The sequence below is a fragment of the Mizuhopecten yessoensis genome, unplaced genomic scaffold (assembly GCF_002113885.1).
Source record: "Mizuhopecten yessoensis strain PY_sf001 unplaced genomic scaffold, ASM211388v2 scaffold6111, whole genome shotgun sequence".
In the NCBI taxonomy this organism is placed as follows: Eukaryota; Metazoa; Mollusca; class Bivalvia; order Pectinida; family Pectinidae; genus Mizuhopecten; species Mizuhopecten yessoensis.
The window spans coordinates 743,397-763,430 of record NW_018406385.1 but is presented as its reverse complement, the minus strand read 5'-3'; the positions used below and the strand labels follow the sequence as shown (position 1 = coordinate 763,430).

Sequence of the window (20,034 nt, the reverse complement as noted above, 5' to 3'; positions counted from 1 at the left end):
GAACAGTTGCGGCCGGTGTCCACGTAGTAGTCTTCACAGCTGAGCTGATTGGTGCTTAGTATATCGTACCTACAGCTTCATTAGTGACATGCACGTACACCTTTATTCTAAGGTGAGTGTCTCGCAGGCAACAATAACCGTGTAGATTTATAATTCTATGTATCGGCCCTATTTACTATTTCAATGAATGCTATAACGGTACATTATGTATGTCCATTGTAAGCGCACGAACACATGTGCACAGTAATTCTAATTCCTATTTGACGTTTTTATAGCACTGTATCTCTCTAAGCCTAATTAGATTATCGGTGATATGAACTATAGCCCATTTCGTGATTTGTTTCTACCTAGATCTACCTGGGCTTCGCCAAAATCTAATTGGTAATGTTACTATAAAATACATGTAAACCTAAGACTAGTGGCATTTCTGAAAAGAGCCGTGTATAACATATATGGAGCATTTAAGGGTTAACTATTAGAACTTTAGCAAATTGCCACAAGTTGACAAGTTTGTGCTTTTTATGGACCAACTTACAATAATACATTTACAAGGAAAGCGAAATTGAATAATTAACTGTCTATACCTTATGCTTCGATGTTCAGAGAAAGAATCTCACAGATCTAAAGTGACTTATAGAAATCAATACTCATGCATATGCAAATAAGCGGCTCCTTTTACAGAGAAAACAATCGTTACTTTCCATTATCGCTGAAACAAGGCCAAACAACAATTACATAAGTGCTTACTCCTTCATTTTGAAGGCCAGAGAAGATAATTAAAATGTTTCTTGCCTGTGATTGGTTCAAGTTCGATGTCTAATTCTATGGTTCTTGATCCTTTTGATGCAAATTCATGCATACCAGGGTTAATGGTATCACACTGGCGTAGAACAAGCTGGCTGACAAGGCCGTATTCTTACAAGGCGTTTTGATCATCAGGAAATGAGATTGCGTTTTTGAGGTGACCCATAAGTGACCCGATCAATTGGGGATACCGTCTTTATATACGCTAAGCTATTATAAGAATGCAAAACCCTGAACAAAGCAACAAATTTACAAACACATTCCTGTTATCTCGATTTGCGGCATTTGTAATGAAGCGTCAAGTGTCCAAGGGCGCACTGAGCTCTGATTAAATGAATGTCAGCGCATTAAATAGCAACGCGGAACATGACTCGATGACATAGCTTTCTGCTTTCTCTATCTTTAATTTGCATGATAATTAAACATTTATTTTGAGAGTTCACCAATTCCATCGTTTTTGAGCAATTGATCGTCTTCATTCCAGACTTGTTTTACTTTACTTCATGTAATTTGCGAGTATTTCTCGGGGAAGAAGGTTGCAGAAATGAGCATATCGTTTACTTTGGGTGCGGTAATATCTGTACTCGACTTGTCGGCCTATTGCAGTTGTAAAGTGTGAGAGGGCTGCATAGGTCATATATTAAAACATAACATATATATATTTCATTTAAAACAATATAACAGAATTTCATGTCTTTAAGAAAAGTTCGGTTTGGTTTGTTGGTGTTTTACGTTCTATTAACAGCTAAGGTCATTTTAGGACGTGCCAGGGTTTGGTGATGGAGGAAAGCCGGACTTCCCTGAGAAAAACCACCGACCTACGGCCAATACCTGGCGACTGCCCCGCGTAGGTCTCGAGCCACCGACCCAGTGCTGGAGGGCTAGTAGTAGCAGAATGTCAGACGCCTTAACCACTTGGCCGTCGCGGCCCCTACCTTAAATAAAAGAACGAAAGTCGGTATTTTTAGTCTTGGGATGCTATGGAGCCTGCTTATAAGCTTATGTACCAGTTCTAGAGATCGATGTATACCAGTTCTAGAGATCGATGTGTACCAGTTCTAGAGATCGATGTATACCAGTTCTAGAGATCGATGTATACCAGTTCTAGAGATCGATGTGTACCAGTTCTAGAGATCGATGTATACCAGTTCTAGAGATCGATGTATACCAGTTCTAGAGATCGATGTGGAACTTACCATACATTTTGTGAACTGCCCTGTAAATGGTTGATGGAAGTACTTGACAAAAAAATGAGTCTCGTCACCAGTCCTATGAATGGAAAATGACCAGAGTCACTGTACGAAACGCAACTAGTTCTTTAAGACTAATTGGTCGTTTGTACGAACAGACAAGGAATTTTAACAAGTCCAGTGGGTTTTTTTTTATTAGGAAACCGTACGAAGAAATTATTGTAAACGGTACAAGCAGTGACTGGTGTATTTTTTAACATGCTAGAACAGACAAAACATTATGACCGGTTCCTTGGGAGATTTAGGGGTCGCTGTACGTACGGACAAATATGTGTGGTCATTGTACGTACAGAAAAATATGTGTGGTCACTGTACATACAGACAAAACTTTGTGGTCACTGGACGTACCGACAAATATTTGTGGTCATTGCATGTACAGAGAAATAAGTGTGGTCACTGGACATATAGACAAACCATTGTGATCACTGTACAAACAGACAAACCAGTGTGGTCACTGTACATACATACAGACCTTTGTGGTCACTGGACATACAGACAAAGCTTTGTGGTAACTTTACATATAGACAAAGCTTTGTGGTAACTTTACATATAGACAAACCATTGTGGTCACTGGACATACAGAAAGCCATTGTCGTCACTGTACATACAGACAAACCAGTGTGGTCACTGGACGTACAGACAAACCTTTGTGGTCACTGCTCATACAGACAAACCTTTGTGATCACTGGACGAACACACAAACCAGTGTGGTCACTATACATACAGACTAACCTTTGTGGTCACTGGACGTACAGAAAAACCTTTGTGGTCACTATACATACAGACACACCTTTGTGATCACTGTACATACAGACAAACCTTTGTGGTCACTGGACGAACACACAAACCTTTGTCATCACTGTACATACAGACAAACCTTTGTGGTCACTGTACATACAGACAAATATTTGTGGTCACTGTACATAGAAACAAACCATTGTGATCACTGTACATACAGACAAACCTTTGTCATCACTGTACATACAGACAAACCTTTGTGATCACTGGACATATAGACAAACCTTTTGGGGTCACTGTACATACAGACTAACCTTTGTGGTCACTGGACGTACAGAAAAACCTTTGTGGTCACTGGACATACAGACACACCTTTGTGATCACTGTACATACAGACAAACCTTTGTGGTCACTGTACATACAGACAAACCTTTGTGGTCACTGTACATACAGACAAACCTTTGTGGTCACTGGACGAACACACAAACCTTTGTCATCACTGTACATACAGACAAACCTTTGTGGTCACTGTACATACAGACAAATATTTGTGGTCACTGTACATAGAAACAAACCATTGTGATCACTGTACATACAGACAAACCTTTGTCATCACTGTACATACAGACAAACCTTTGTGATCACTGGACATATAGACAAACCTTTTGGGGTCACTGTACATACAGACTAACCTTTGTGGTCACTGGACGTACAGAAAAACCTTTGTGGTCACTGGACATACAGACACACCTTTGTGATCACTGTACATACAGACAAACCTTTGTGGTCACTGTACATACAGACAAACCTTTTTGGTCACTGTACATACAGACAAACCTTTGTGGTCACTGGACGAACACACAAACCTTTGTCATCACTGTACATACAGACAAACCTTTGTGGTCACTGTACATACAGACAAATATTTGTGGTCACTGTACATAGAAACAAACCATTGTGATCACTGTACATACAGACAAACCTTTGTCATCACTGTACATACAGACAAACCTTTGTGATCACTGGACATATAGACAAACCTTTTGGGGTCACTGTACATACAGACTAACCTTTGTGGTCACTGGACGTACAGAAAAACCTTTGTGGTCACTGGACATACAGACACACCTTTGTGATCACTGTACATACAGACAAACCTTTGTGGTCACTGTACATACAGACAAACCTTTTTGGTCACTGTACATACAGACAAAGCTTTGTGGTCACAGTACATACCGACAAACCTTTATGGTCACAGTACATACCGACAAACCTTTGTGGTCACAGTCCATACAGACAAATATTTGTGGTCACTGTACACACAGACAAACCATTGTGATCACTGGACGTACAGACAGATATTTGTGGTCACTGTACAAACAGACAAACCTTTTTGGTCACTGTACATACAGACAAACCTTTGTGGTCACAGTACATACCGACAAACCTTTGTGGTCACAGTAAATACCGACAAACCTTTGTGGTCACTGTACATACAGACAAATATTTGTGGTCACTGTACATACAGACAAACCATTGTGATCACTGGACGTACAGACAGATATTTGTGGTCACTGTACAAACAGAATATTTGTGGTCACTGTACATACAGACTAACTTTTGTGGTCACTATACATACCGACAAATCATTGTTGTCATTGGACGTACAGACAAACCTTTGTGGTCACTTTACATACAGACAAACCTTTGTGGTCACTGTACATACAGACAAACCTTTGTGGTCACTGTACATACAGACTAACTTTTCTGGTCACTGTACATACAGACAAAGCTGTGTTGTCTCTGGACATATAGACAAAGCTTTGTAATACATACAGACAAGGTTTTGTGGTAACCGGGCATACAGACAAAGTCAGGTGGCTACCGGACGTACCGATCAAGCTTTGTGATCACTGGACGTACAGACGAATACGTATTTATATGTGTTGTCACTGGACTTACAGACAAAGGGTTTTGGTTACTGGACGTACCAACAAAGCTTTGTGACTGGATGTATGAGTTTATGACTGATGGGCTACCGTCAGAACAAAGCTTATAAATGAATGGTCGGTCATTGTTCAAACAGACGATTATACAACTTATGTTCGTGCTATTGTACCGATGCGGACGAAGAGACAATGTCCCTGTCACTAACAGTAATTGATTTGTTCTATATTAATTTCAATAACATAGCAACACTAAGTATTATGGGATCCATCTGTCATCGTTTAAATAGCATGGTTAACTTGATTTTGGGTCACATATATCGGATATATTTGTAATACATGTTCATTGGTTAAGCTGACAATATATAATCATTTACAAAAATGTTGTATTATATTTCACCTTTATTAATATCTACATTTAATATCTTCGAAAGACATTAACTGGTTTATTAGCTAGCGTCACGTGCCTTGCTATGCTAAGAAGATTTGTATGTATTACTCCAATAACACTCACAAGACAAGGACATATTTTGTGTACCATGGATTTCTATATTTCTCTTGAAAGTTTAATGACTTAGTTTTCTTATTTAATAGTACCCTCGATATAATGCCTATCGGTTATCATACTTTAATGAAATCTCGATATGATGCCTATCGGTTATCATTCTATAATAATATCACTGCATAATATCTATCGGTTATCATTCTATAATAAAAACTCGATATAATGCCTATCCGTTATTAGTTTATAATCAAATTTCGATATAATGCCTATCGGTTATCATACTTTGATGAAATCTCGATATAATACCTATCGGTTATCATTCTATAATAAAAACTCGATATAATGCCTATCCGTTATTAGTTTATATTCAAATTTCGATATAATGCCTATCGGTCATCATTCTATAATAAAATCTCAATATCTTACCTATCCGTTATCGTTCTATAATACAATCTCGACATAATACCTTTTTGTTATTAGTCTATAATTAAATATCGATATACATATGTAGTACCTATCGGTTATCATTATATGATAAAACTATCATTGTATAATAAAATCTCGATATAATTCCAATCGGTTATCATTCTGAAATAAAATCACGCTATGATGCCTTTTGGTTAATAATTTATAATAATATCTCGATATAATACCTATAGGTTAACATTTTATCATAAAATCCCCGTATAATGTCTATTAGTTATCATTCTATAGTAAAATCTCCATATAATGCCTATCAGTTATCCTTCTATAAAAATACTTCGATATAATGTCTATAAATTATCATTCTATAATAATATCTCGATATAATACCTATAGGTTAACATTTTATCATAAAATCCCCGTATAATGTCTATTAGTTATCATTCTATAGTAAAATCTCCATATAATGCCTATCAGTTATCCTTCTATAAAAATACTTCGATATAATGTCTATAAATTATCATTCTATAATAATATCTCGATATAATACCTATAGGTTAACATTTTATCATAAAATCCCCGTATAATGTCTATTAGTTATCATTCTATAGTAAAATCTCCATATAATGCCTATCAGTTATCCTTCTATAAAAATACTTCGATATAATGTCTATAAATTATCATTCTATAATAATATTTCGATATAATGTCTATCAATTATCATTTTATAATAATATCTCGATATAATGCAAATCTGTTATCATTCTATAACAATAGCTCGATATAATGCATTTCTGTTATTATTCTATAATAATATTTCGATATAATGTCCATCAGTTATCATTCTATGATAATATTTCGATATAATGTCTATCAATTATCATTCTATAATACTATTTCGATATAATGTCTATCAGTTATCATTCTATGATAATATTTCGATATAATGTCCATCAGTTATCATTCTATAATAATATTTCGATATAATGTCTATCAGTTATCATTCTATAATAATATTTCGATATAATGTCTATCAATTATCATTCTATGATAATATTTCGATATAATGCAAATCTGTTATCATTCTATAATAATATTTCGATATAATGTCTATCAGTTATCTTTCTATAATACTATTTCGATATAATGTCTATCAGTTATCATTCTATGATAATATTTCGACATAAAGCAAATCTGTTATCATTCTATAATAATATCTCGATATAATACCTATCGGTTATCATTTAACGATAAAATATTGGTATAATGTCGCTTGCTTTATGTACCGCCTGGTGTACCGTTAACATTTTGCATATGATTCCATTTTCTTTTTGACACTAATCCTTTTATTTGTTATTATAAAACCCCTTTATTACGTCACCATCTACACTAGTACAATGCTGGTATGAAACCGAGAAGTAAATGTAATACATAATTATAAAATAGGCCACGATGGTACAAGTATTTGCAAAGTATTTCAATGTTTTAATTCAATTCATGCAATATAAATCAGAAACGTGTTTTGAGTTGCTGAGACAAAATAGAAAACTAAATATCCATCCAAAACTTCACATGCTCATTTTACATAATGTAACTTGCTGGAATGGCGTGTTATTGTGTTTTCTGTATCAAAATTACCGTCTATATATATCGCCCGATTATAAACAATGATTTTACAATGTACATTTTCGAATATTAATCATCTGAAAACACGGTTGTTTTTCCCCTGCAAAACGAAACAAAGCTTGTATTTGAAATACAATTTAATCTATAGATATAATTTAAAAAAAGATGTCGCTGTTTTATAAAAAGAGTAAAAGCTGTAAAATACCAAGGTTTACTTCTCTAGCCATTTTTGGGTGTTTTTTTAATGTAATATTTGTTTTTGAAACTATGTGTTGAGGGAAACTTTGTTCAAGTCTTGTTATTTTTTTGTTAAAAAACCCCAAAGATAAATATGTCCGAACGTATATATTAATATGTTTATGGAGTGTTTGAGTGTTTGTTTGTGGATAAAATAATGTGTCGATGCATACACGTAAAGTGTATGTGTATGCGTTTATGTGTGAGTACGTGAGAGTGATGTACGCACATATGTTTAGGCGAGTGTGTTCAGGTTTAAAAATATAATGGTGCGCACATATGTTTTTAAGCGAGTGTATTTGGTCTGAGAATATATAGGGGCGCTCACGTGTTTGCAGACGAGTGTATTTCGGTTGAGAATATGTTTGCGCGCGCATGGGTTTGCAAGCGAGTGTATTTGGATTTGGGAACATATTTCCGCGTACACATGTTTGTAGGCGAGTGTTTTTGGATTTGAGAAAAAATAGCGCACGCGCGTGTCTAAGGGTTTGAGAATATATTCGCGCGCGCACGTGTTTGTAGTCGAGTGTATTTGGGTTTGAGCATATATTGGCGCGCACAAGTGTTTGAAGTAGAGTGCCTGTAAGTTTGCGAATATTCAGACGCGCGAACGTTTTTCAACATGCATGTTTAACTGTTATAATGTCTATGGTGTAATTCCTCCTTTTTTCCTAAGTTGTTTAATGTGATATATGTTTTTTCAGCCTAGAAATGTTCGATTTGGAGGCAATAAAGAGCGTGGTAAGGTTATATGTATCTGCCGCGTATCATACATATATGAACATGTAAATGAAACAGCAATTTAGTAATCGATCGAAAACGACAATTCTTGGAATGGCTTATGATGATACCTTGGTATGCATACTGTACAATATGGCGAAATATTCATTATTTATATGACAAAAATATAGATATCAGCCAAGCAATATATCCAAGATAATGAGACACGAGGCGACTATTTAATCTAGCAAGAGTGTTGCTCGACCGCACCATAATAACCATCTGTACATGCACAACGATTTGTATGCATATCGCAGTGATTCAAGTAATAAACCAAAGTAATAATAGTCACATTAAGGTCTCATATCTCCCGTTTATTATCTCAATGACCGGACAAATGCAAACGCGCTGCAAAATGTCACAGACTTTTCGTGGAATGCCTTCAATAACTTAACAAACATATTAAGAGCGTTATAAGATAGCCACAGAGCTCTTGTATTATTGCGCACTGGAGTGGTTGAGGATCTCTTGTACCCACGGTAAACATGCAGGGTCTACAGGTCCCGGATATCTTGATTCTTCAAGATAATGCAAACTAGTTGAGCAGTGCAATGTTGGCAGTCTTGTTAAACATTGTGTTTCATATTGTGTTGAAGTCAAATTTTAAAAATAACATTGAATGTCATTTTCCCCCCCTCAAATTCAGTATTCAGGATTCTCTATTCTACGATGATTAGATTGTAAAGAGTTTAAAAAAGTTGTTTTCCCCTGTAATCAACATAGATATCATCTAAATAGAAAAATAACTTATTCATTGTAACCGTTCAATAAAGATAGTAAAAACATCGTAAACATTTAATACATTTTGTATTAGAGACAACCACGAGCTTTTGTACTAGTTACGTTTCGACGATCCATCCACTGTTTAGACAGAACCTTTGCCTTGCTCCCTGCAGTATCATACATCTAAATGAAATATAGACCTTAACACGATAGTGTCAAATTCATTTCACTCTTCCTGGACGCTGTTCATAGACATGGAATCGTCTGTTGGCACCTGCAACACCAATAGCCCATATGGAATATCAAAATGGTTTAGAATCGATGTTGCAGTATCTGTGAGGTAGCATTCAGGTGATACGGCACTATAAAGATTGCCGTTTGAAGCACGGTCCCACTACAAACACATATAGAGAGGTATTAGCCAGGTGGCATATGACTAGAACATGTAGTTAGCGCCCGATAAGCAGCTCCTGTCAATTCTTCAAAATTCTATTGATTAATGTACTATTTTATGTATATGCTAATTATATTGATTGTATAAATTGTATATATATACACTGTAAAGCGCTCTAGAATGGCATATTTTAGCTAGATAGGGCGCAGTATCAAATGCTGAATATTTTTTTTCATTTTACAAACGTCACTCGTTAGATTGGTCCCCAGATCAAAGTTTGTGTCTTGCTATGCCGCATATTGATATTAACTTTCCTTTCCCTTCACTCGACTGCTGTACCAATCTATCAAATTGTATTTTTGTGACATGGTCGAACGTTCATTTCAGACAAATGTTATTCACACTGACTTTGTTTTTCGGTGGCTTCATGTAATTAAATCTTTTAAGACTTTATCTATTTTCTCCAATATGAAATGTAATTTATTTGATTCATACAACCCAATATGGTTTTCTTTGATGGTTTTCCTTTGAAGTACACGTACACTTGATACTCTGAATAACCCGATGAGGTTTTTAAGCTGTCTCAGCATTAGGATTCCTGTATATTGTTTGTAGTGTATCTGACATTCCTTGACGACCTGATCTTCCGGTTTTGTTTTTGTCTGTTTTCATTTAATTGCTTTGTGATGTCAAAGTACTTTCTGGCATATTCTACTTTGTCACATATTTCAGAACAGTTTGGAAATACACTGGCTGTTCCTTGTGTGAATCTGTGTCGTGTTTTCCCCCAGCAAACCTTACGAAAAACCTCCGACAAATAAACCAACATTTTAACATTTTAAAGTCTCAAATCTATATTCGTAAACCGCTGTCAACATTGCACAGAACAATAACCCAGTCAGGTATATAAGCAAAAATGAAGCGCTGCCTGACGTAACAGGGATGATTTACTTAAGTACATTTTAGAAGATTTCGTTTTTTATAATTACCCTTATTTTAAAAATGTTTTAGATACATCGAAAAGATCATTATTTCATATACGCAAATGTACGTCATGAATTTGATTTACCATTGAAACAAAGAATACCGGAGATAAGGGATGATTGCTCGGCCCACCAGGCTGATGATGTCATCAAAAAATGATCCGTGCGGGAATTTGTGTCGGGTTGGTTCCAGCAAACCTTACGGATAACCTCCGGCCAATGGGACAACATATTAATCAAGTGCTGAAAGGGCGATCTTAACAAATAGTTTCAGGCTGGGTACTGTGATAACATTGTGAAAGGCATGAAGTCAATTTGATATCTGAGATAAAACAAGGCTGCAGACGATATGGAATCGGTGGTGAAGCCAATATATGCTGCTTGACTTGTTCGTTATTATAAGGAACCTTCCAGGCGAAACTTACTCATCACTGACATTTTTTATATAACGTCAATACAATCCGCAGTATATATAGCTATTTGTGGTATACATCAGGATTTCTTGTGTGTGTTTTTTTTTTTATATCTATTCAACATTTTCACACGACTTTTGGCAATACGCCTAATGGTCGATCGCCTGTGTCATCACCTGAAGAAAACGTTTTTTGATTGTCTTGTTGCCAGGATGTTATGTGACAATCATATTGCCTGTTTGGTAATACCCTGATGTTGCCAAAATTCTCTTGTACGAGATTATGTATTGCTTAATTCTTAACATCGATCTGTATGAGTAATCGTTTCTGTCGATCAGCGAGTTTCAATAAGAAAACATTTCGCTGCTTTGAACGTGTAAAAAATATCCTATTCATCCCTTCATTTCTAAACATAAGTCTTGCTGAGGATATGACGTTCAATAACCTTACTCTGAGATTATAATTTCTTAGTGACACGCCCGAGATAAATAGAAGGTAAACATTATTTTTCTATTTCCATTTAGATAAGTAAAAAAACCCGTCTCCGGCTCCTTGTTTATGAACAAAAGAACAAAAAGTAGTTTATGATTATAGATGTAACGCCTCCGTCGGTAATGCTTCTCATATGCATATTACAACACGACAAAATATAGTTCGAATTATCCTGTCTTCATAAACAATAGTTTGGAATAAAAATAATGTTCAACATGTATAAGTTATGGTTACATGTTCAACTGCATACTTCCGCTACAGAGCTCGATGTTTTCCCGTATCTTTGACAGAGAAATCACTAAGGATAGGACGGGAGACATATCTGTGAAGAAATGGAGAATACTATTACACCCCCTCCTACCAACAGTTTATGGTACACATCTCTAAGGTAAGGTGTCAGATAAGTGATAGACACCGAACATGTTTCGGATTATTTGGTTAAATAAGTCAATTCAGACGTACCGGGGTTGTTAGACTGCTGGAATAATTTTTATCTTATTTTAAAACAAAAGGGTATTGTTCCTTAATTAAATACTAAATGAGTAGAGGAAAATCGGATAAGCGGTGGCAGAATTAAACAGACTTCACTTCATATTAAACCTACATTTGTAGATCGATTGTTTTGTGCTTTAAAAGTAACAGTAGTAAAGAAATGTAGTTTACAAGGCCATTTTAAGGTCAAATGAAACTAAATGTGTTTTCTGTTACCAACCTTTGACTTACTGTAAATGTGCATATTTAAACGGTAATATTATTTAGGCACTCTTCGAGCTTTGAATATAACGCTTAAACTATCAACGCGCAAATTGAAGTTCATAAATGTTGTTGTTTAATAGTTATTTTGTTCGTGAGCCTTTAAATCTGTTTGAATTGACGATGCGCTAAACTTTGAGTGCACTTAGATAAGTATGTTTTCAGTATTAGCTTGGCAAGGCTGAACACTGGTACTTGTACCAGTATGAAATCATTGTAAACATTATTTAAGAAAATTGATGCTTGCCTTTATATACGAAAATATAGTTTCATTCCATTGACAATTGATTTCCGTCCTTTAACTTCAATATGTTTAAGTCATCTTCATCAATCAGGATGAAGTTGTAAAAGTTGATAAGGGGAACATATACATACACGTTGTCAAATTGTAAGATATCAAGGTCATTCAAGGTCGATTTATGCAGTCTGATTGTTAATGATTTCAATATTAGAATTTCTCTGTATATAATCTCATCTTCACCAAACTTCATAAAGATAAACCTTTGGCAAGAGGGTTCTTTATTAAAAGTTAACGTGCAACTAGAACAGTTCCTTCACGGAAACTAAGATTTGTTTTGTGTATATCATATTACAGATATTAAAAGCACTTTAAAAAAAACCCATCCGGAATTTAACTAATTAAGATGTTGTATTTCGTAATTAGCTAATGCTGATTTTAATAAACAAAGGATTTGTAACTTCATGGTCGCATATTGGTATATTGTGACTTGATTTGCGATAAATTAATGTATTGTTTTATTGTAATCGTACTTGAGAAACAGGTTAACGTTCTAAAAGATATTCTGACCACGTATTTATTAATGAAAAACTTCTTCTCGCGAAGCGATGATTACAATAACAAACAAAACAATTGATTTGCAGTATGTATGTAAAATACATGTTTCTTGCTTATCTTGTCATTGTTGATATCGAGCCTGTATAACATACACTATTCGTTTTCTACACACATTTATATTCATTCGTCGCTTTCCCGGTAGCTATATAGCAACAAAAAGTAATAGAGCGAACATTTCAACTCTTCGAACGAACATTAGTAACAAAAAAATATAAATACATGAATTTTATTTCAATCCAAAATATGCAATCACAATGATTTTGTATTGTTTACAGCCCAGCGACAATATGAATCATTTATAGCACATAATGACAAATTGTACATTACCTGTTTACATATATATCATAATGTGTTGACAAAAAGGCATTCAAAAACTTCCTTATATTACAAGAAGGAGCATCACCCGGATCCTCGATCAAACGTTCCAAGAATGAAATAATCGAATACTTGGCACTATGCCAGAAGTCATGGAAAAAGTGTATGATATAAAATGAAAAACGACTAGAAGAAATTCTGATGTATACCACAACTAGCCACGTCTACTGCGGATTGTATTGACGTTATCTAAATACTTTTGGTGATCATTGATGTTCGCCTCTGAGTTCATTGTAATCACATGCGAGCCAAGCAGCCATTTTTAGCTGCAGCACTGATGTCATCACGTCTACAGCTTTGATTATATCGCTTAAAAATAATTGGCCTCCTGACCTTTCACATGTTATCCAAGTACCAAGCCTACAACTATTTTTAAATATCGCTCTTTTAGCACTTGGTTAATCTGCTGCTCCATTGGCCGGAGGTTATTCGGAAGATTTGCTAGATCACACACGACATTCGTGATAACAGATTCCATAAGGCAGCACTCCATTTTGATTTATATACTTGACTATTGTTATTTTATTTCTATTTATTGTTGACATTGGTTCAGACAGATAGATTTGATGATGATTGTTATTATCAGAACACTTTACTATGTAATAAAGTGTTTTTTTTCTGAAACGAAATGAGCACGTGTTGTGAGCCCGTTGTAAAGTTACCATGACACGGTTCAGTCTTGATTATATTAGTTAATGAGAAATCAAGTGAGACAGTAGTTTTTTTGGTTGAGTGTGCTCTTGGCCTTGTGGCGTAGCAGGCATTGTCTTCTAAACATCAATGGAGTACCCAAGTGTTAGAAAACCATAATTCTAACTCGAAATCGATACAACTAGGGCAATATATGAACAAAGGAAAGAATTACATAGATACCCTTGAAAACGTTTCAGGAGAAAACGACCAGGTGTTCATAAAGGGTACGCGTCTTCTGCTTCATAGTCGATACCCGCCATTTAAATGTAGGTCGAATCCAAGATATGTTACGTCCTCACATAGATAACTCGGATAGTGATATCAAAAGCACAAGACATACTGATGAGCAAGATAAAAAAAACATCGAATTTCAAAAAAACAACTCTCTGCAATTAATTAAGCTTCATTACAAAACAAAACAAAATATTAATACACATTCCGGATAAATTTGTCAGTGTTTGATCAATATTATGAAAATTAAATAATCAAAAATCATTAAATTGTCTTTTGATATCTTAGTTATATACTGGTATAATACAATTGTATAGAATTAAAACGGAAACCCAAACGAAATAACGTACAATTATGAGCAGTAAGTTTCGCATAATGTCCAATCTTACAGTTTTTCCTGACTGATACCTGACCCTTCAGAGAGTCTGTGATATTTTATGACCGTTATGAAAAACCCAATATGAACTTCGATGCTTGTTAATCTACGTTCGTGGTGGTCCATCGTTTCTCTGAGTGAGACACCTGGCATTTTTAAACTTCGGTGAATGATTTGTCTCATGGAAATGAGAAACGTTTAAGTTAAAAGCGGCTGTATGTACCTAAATACGTATGCATTAAATAGGATTTATTTTTATTAAAAATCCCTGAAAAAAACAATTCTCTTAAGCGTACACAAATTTGGTGCGCAACCGTTCAAGCTATGAATTAAAAAGATGATATAATTCTGGTGTAGACGGTCCCGCACAGTGAAATTGGTAATAACAGTATAAAAAACATTTCAATATGCTGAGAAAGGCTTAATGGCAGGGCTGCTTGTTAAAGTGCATTGTAAGCACTAACAGATCTTTCCATTTTACGATATTTATAGACATCAAGATATGATTAAGGCAAAAGCATATCAAGAAAAAACAAAATAAAAGGTGATTGATTATGTGGGCTTGATGTCTCGATATGAAAATTGTGAAAATGGAGACTATTGTGTCTGTAAACACGACAACACGCCTGTGGCCATTTTACGAACTACTTTTATTGTATATGCTCAAGGTTTACAGCATACAAATATTCATGCACGAGGCAATACTAAGTACCAAACCAACTATTAGATTCCGGATCTAAATACTCAACATTCCTCCCCTACATTTTGAGAATACTAAAATTGGAATCCTGTCTCTTATAAGAATACTTTGTAATTACCATAGGTACTACTTTTTGTTAATATTGTCTGTTCCTAGGGAAGTACCTGTTACTTTTACTTAAGCATGAAAACTTGAAGTCATTTTGTTTTGAATTAAAACATAGAGATTCAATTTTGACTATTTGTCCTTTTTTTAACTAAATTTAACACAGAATACAAAATCAACGATACAATCCAATAGATTGCTACATAATCTCGGGTTCTGATATAACCACACAGGGCATTATTATGTCCCTTTAACACAATGTGATTATAACTACAACACTAAATATTAAGTCTATCTGGAGCGCGCCGGTTTTGCCTTGTATGATACCTAGGCACTGTCACTGGTACCGGTTTTTGAGCTATAAACTCATTTCTGTGTCCCTATGGAATTACTGGTAGTGTGACAGCTATAGCAGTAAAAGTTGACGCAGACGTGCATGGTTTCTGTGATCCAGAGCTATACTTTTTGAGCTTTTGTACACCGGTAGCTCCTCGTTCATCTGATGGTAGCACAGGGGTTCAATACGATGGCTACTGCAGTCTGATCTTACGGATTGTGTCCTTCTCATTTGATCCACATGTCTACGCCACAAAGCGCCCTCTCTAGTTTTGATTCTGTATGAAAGTGGACATAACCTTTCACTCTCTGTTCCATGTATCCACGGAATCTTTCCACGATAATCATACACCATTACTGACTGCCCAGTCTCAAATGTGCGTATTTTCTGTCCAGTATGCTTAGAAAACATCATTTTCTCCTGTTCCCTTTCAACTCGACTTTGAACATCGGGCCTTAAAAGATCCAATCTTGACCGTGAACTTCTACCGGTCAAAAGTTTAGCAGGTGTCTCTCCTGTAGTTTGATGAGGCGTATTTTTTTGGTGAAAAGAAATGTACTCAATCTCTGGTTGATAGATTTGCCCTCCTTTTTCTTGGCACTCTTGAAAGTTTCTACAAATCTTTCTGCTAATCCGTTCGTTTGCGGATGATAAGGTGCTTTACACCATTGTTTTTCAGAAATGTCTCAAATTCCTCGGCAACAAATTGTGGACTATTATCACACACTAACTGCTTAGGTAGAATAAATCTTGCAAAAATGTCTCTCAGTTCACTGATCTGGGGACCTTCCGTCCACTTGGAATGTGAGTCCACCAGAATTAGGTACATGTGACCTTTAAACGGTCCTGCAAAGTCTACACGTAGACGTTCCCAGGGTTGCGATGTCCACCCCCAGGGATGTACAGGTGCGGCCTTGGGTTTTGGCAAGTATTGCTAACACTCTGGGCATGATAAACACTCAGTCTCGATGTCCTTGTCGATATTAGGCCACCAGGCATATGACCTTGCTGCTGACTTCATCCTCACAATTCCTATGTGTCCTTAGTGAAACTTCCTTGCGACAGGTTTCCGGCACAATGACACGATTTCCATACAACAGACAATTTTGATGACAAGACAGTTCTTTGAATTTTTTGTAGTATGGACCAAACTGTTCCGCTTGATACCGTTTATTTTTACCTGACATAACACTTCTTAAACTTGTGATAAAATGGCGTGTCACTGGTAACTTGTCTATTTGCGAAGTGTAAATTACTGAGGCTGTATCTTTATAGTCTTCTTTAGAAATGGATAGTGGTAGTCTGCTAAGGCCATCCGCGTTACTATGTGCTCGAGTATTGCGGTATTCAATGTCATATGTATGTCCTGATAGATACAATGCGTATCTCTGTAGGCGTGCCGCTGTCATAGCTGGAATATCTGTTTTAGGATTAAGAATGCTGACTAGGGGTTTGTGGTCAGTAACTAGAATGAAATGACGTCCAAACAGGTATGTATGGAATTTTTGAACTCCCCAATACAATCCCAGAGCCTCTTTATCGATCTGTGCATAGCCTTTCTCTTCCTTGGTTAAGGATATTGAAGCGAAAGCTATCGGCCTTTCTGAACCGTAGTCCATACCATGAGAAAGTACACTGCCTAAGCCATAAGGCGGAGCATCGCATGCCAGTTTCACGGGTCGTTGCGGGTCATAATGACACAACATCTCTTGTGATGTCATGAGTTCTTTTACCTCCTTGAAGGATTTGTCACACACAGGTGTCCATTTCCTGGTTTGTTTGCTTGAAGTAGCTCATTCATTGGACCAAGTGTTGATGATAAGTTAGGAAAAAATCGCCTACAGTAGGTGACTAGCCCTAGAAATGAGCGTAACTGTTGTAGATTTTCCGGCCATGGTGCATCAACACAGCATCCACTTTATCCGAAGATTTCTGTAAACCCTGGTGTGTTATCACGTGTCCACAATAGGTAACACTATCTTTAAAGAACTCACATTTCTCCATGTTGGCTCTCAACCCATAACTCTCGAGTCGCTCCAGTACGGCGTTCAAGTTACTCAAGTGTTCTTCATCGGTCTTCTCACTTATGATCATATCGTCCAAAATACAGGATGTAAATAGAATACCCTGAAGACTTGCTCAATGGCACGCTGCCATATAGCCGGGTCAGAAGTACTCCAAACTGTATTCGGTTACACTGGAACAACCCTTTGTGAGCATTTATTGTCAAAAGCTCCTTTCATCTGGTTGTAAGCCTGAATAAGATCTATCTTAGAAAATCGTTTTCCATCTGCTAGAGAAGCAAAAATGTCTTCAATCCGTGGCAACGGATACTGTTCAACCTTCAAAACTGGGTTTATGGATACCTTATAATCTCCACATAGTCGAAGTTGACCATTTGTCTTTACTACAGGCACAACTGGTGGAGCCCATTTGCTCGATTTTACAGGACTGGTGATACCGGCATGTTCTAGCCGCTGTAATTCCTCTTCCAACTTAGGCTTAAGTGTGTAAGGAACAGGTCTGGCCCTGTGAAACTTTGGTGTAGCGTTGTCTTCCAAGTGAAGAGTAGATTTAATGTCCTTCATTTTTCCAGTCCCTTCACTGAATTCTGCTTTGTGACTGTTTAATATTTCCTGAAGTTTCTTGTAAGGAGTCTCTGTAGACTTTTGTACCTTCAGAACTTTGATTTCTTGCCAGTTTAATGTAAGCTTAGTAAGTCCTTCCTTCCAAATAGTGCTGGTCCTGTTTGTTGAACTACAATACGATCCAAGTTTGCTGTCTGGTTGCTTACAGTCACAGGCACACGTACAGCTCCTAATGGCAATACGTTCTCACCTGTGTAGGTTTTAAGTTTCATTTTTGTCTTTTTCAGGGGAAGGTCACTGAGATTGTCCTTGTAAAATTGTTCAGGAATCAACGATACTGAGGAACCTGTGTCCAATTCCATTGACAGAGTATGACCATTGAGGGATGGATGTATTACAATTGGATCCACACCGTTATGACTGTGAACATGTAGTATTGGTTCATATGAATTCTCGTCTGGAACTTGCTCTTCAACAAACTTAACATTCTTACCGCGTGTATTTTGACGACCATTAAAGCCTCTTTTCTTTGACAAACATGCCTTTTCGATGTGTCTTTTCTTTGAATAGTAGTTACATATGGTCTGTGTATGACGCCAATTTTCCACTTTGTGTGTTCCACCACATCTCGAACATGGTTTCATAGCACTTGTATGAGTCGGTGTTTTCTGCTGAGGGAACGAACTTTTAGAGTTGTTTCCCCTTCCACCTCGGCTATGTAATTTGTTAACCTGTCCGGCCGCGTGTCTCTGTTCGCGTAGCTCCACAGCATTTTTGCTAACTGATTCGCCTTCTCCAGTGTGAGAGTCCGATATGACAATAAACGTCTCTGAATATTCTCTTTATTAATTCCACAAACATAATCTGTCCCTTAAAGTATCGTTCAAGTTATCACCAAATTCACAATGCAGCGAAATTTTTCTTATTTCAGCTACGTAACTCATGACCCCTTCATCATGGCGCTGATTCCTCTTGTGAAATCTAAAACGTTCAGCTATCACTGAGGGTCCGTTCAAGAATTCCAGCATCTGGGCGTATGTTAGCTCTCCTGGTTTGGCTGGTGAAAAATGTTTTTAAGTATAGCTAAGAATAAGGCAACTTTCAGCTCGTTACTCATACCATTGGCCGTGGTATACAGTTCAACTCTCTCCGTATAACTTTCCCAAGTTTCGACCGCTTCGTCGAATTGGCCAATTTGGTTGACCGTGCTGGTGGTGCAGGCTCACCCATGGTTTCGTTTAGGAAGCAAATATGCTCATCCTCGTCGTCAGAAAAGTTGTGACTGTAAACACGACAACACGCTTGTGGCCATTTTACGAACTACTTTTATTGTTTATGCCCAATGTATACATCATACAAGTAGTCATGCGCGTGGCAATACTAAGTACCAAACCAACTAGTAGGTACCGGATCTAAATACACACAACAGAGATATCACAGAAGAAACATTGCTTATAGAAAGTGAATGCGACAGGATAGACAAACACGATTTGTCTTTAACTTTATGATCCTTATACCTTTAATATGTGTAAGCATATACCTATGTCAACTACAATACATGTGCAAATAAAGATAAATGGGAAATGAAAAAAAAGATCATTAGCATAAAAAAGTAAAAAATGTCCAAAGATCACAGTTGCTTTCATGTGTTTTTGGGTGTGTTTTAACAATTGTTTTTGTTTAGATAATTGTTGAAATATACCTCG

General features: G+C 36.4%; 1 long non-coding RNA gene across 1 annotated transcript; it reads left to right on the top strand.

Annotated features, from left to right (window-relative positions):
- The first annotated feature begins 29 nt into the window (after positions 1 to 29).
- Positions 30 to 18,853, top strand: LOC110451504. Its single transcript, XR_002463082.1, has 3 exons — positions 30 to 112; positions 11,605 to 11,702; positions 18,616 to 18,853. It is a non-coding gene; the product is annotated as an uncharacterized LOC110451504 (long non-coding RNA).
- Positions 18,854 to 20,034: the final 1,181 nt, after the last annotated feature.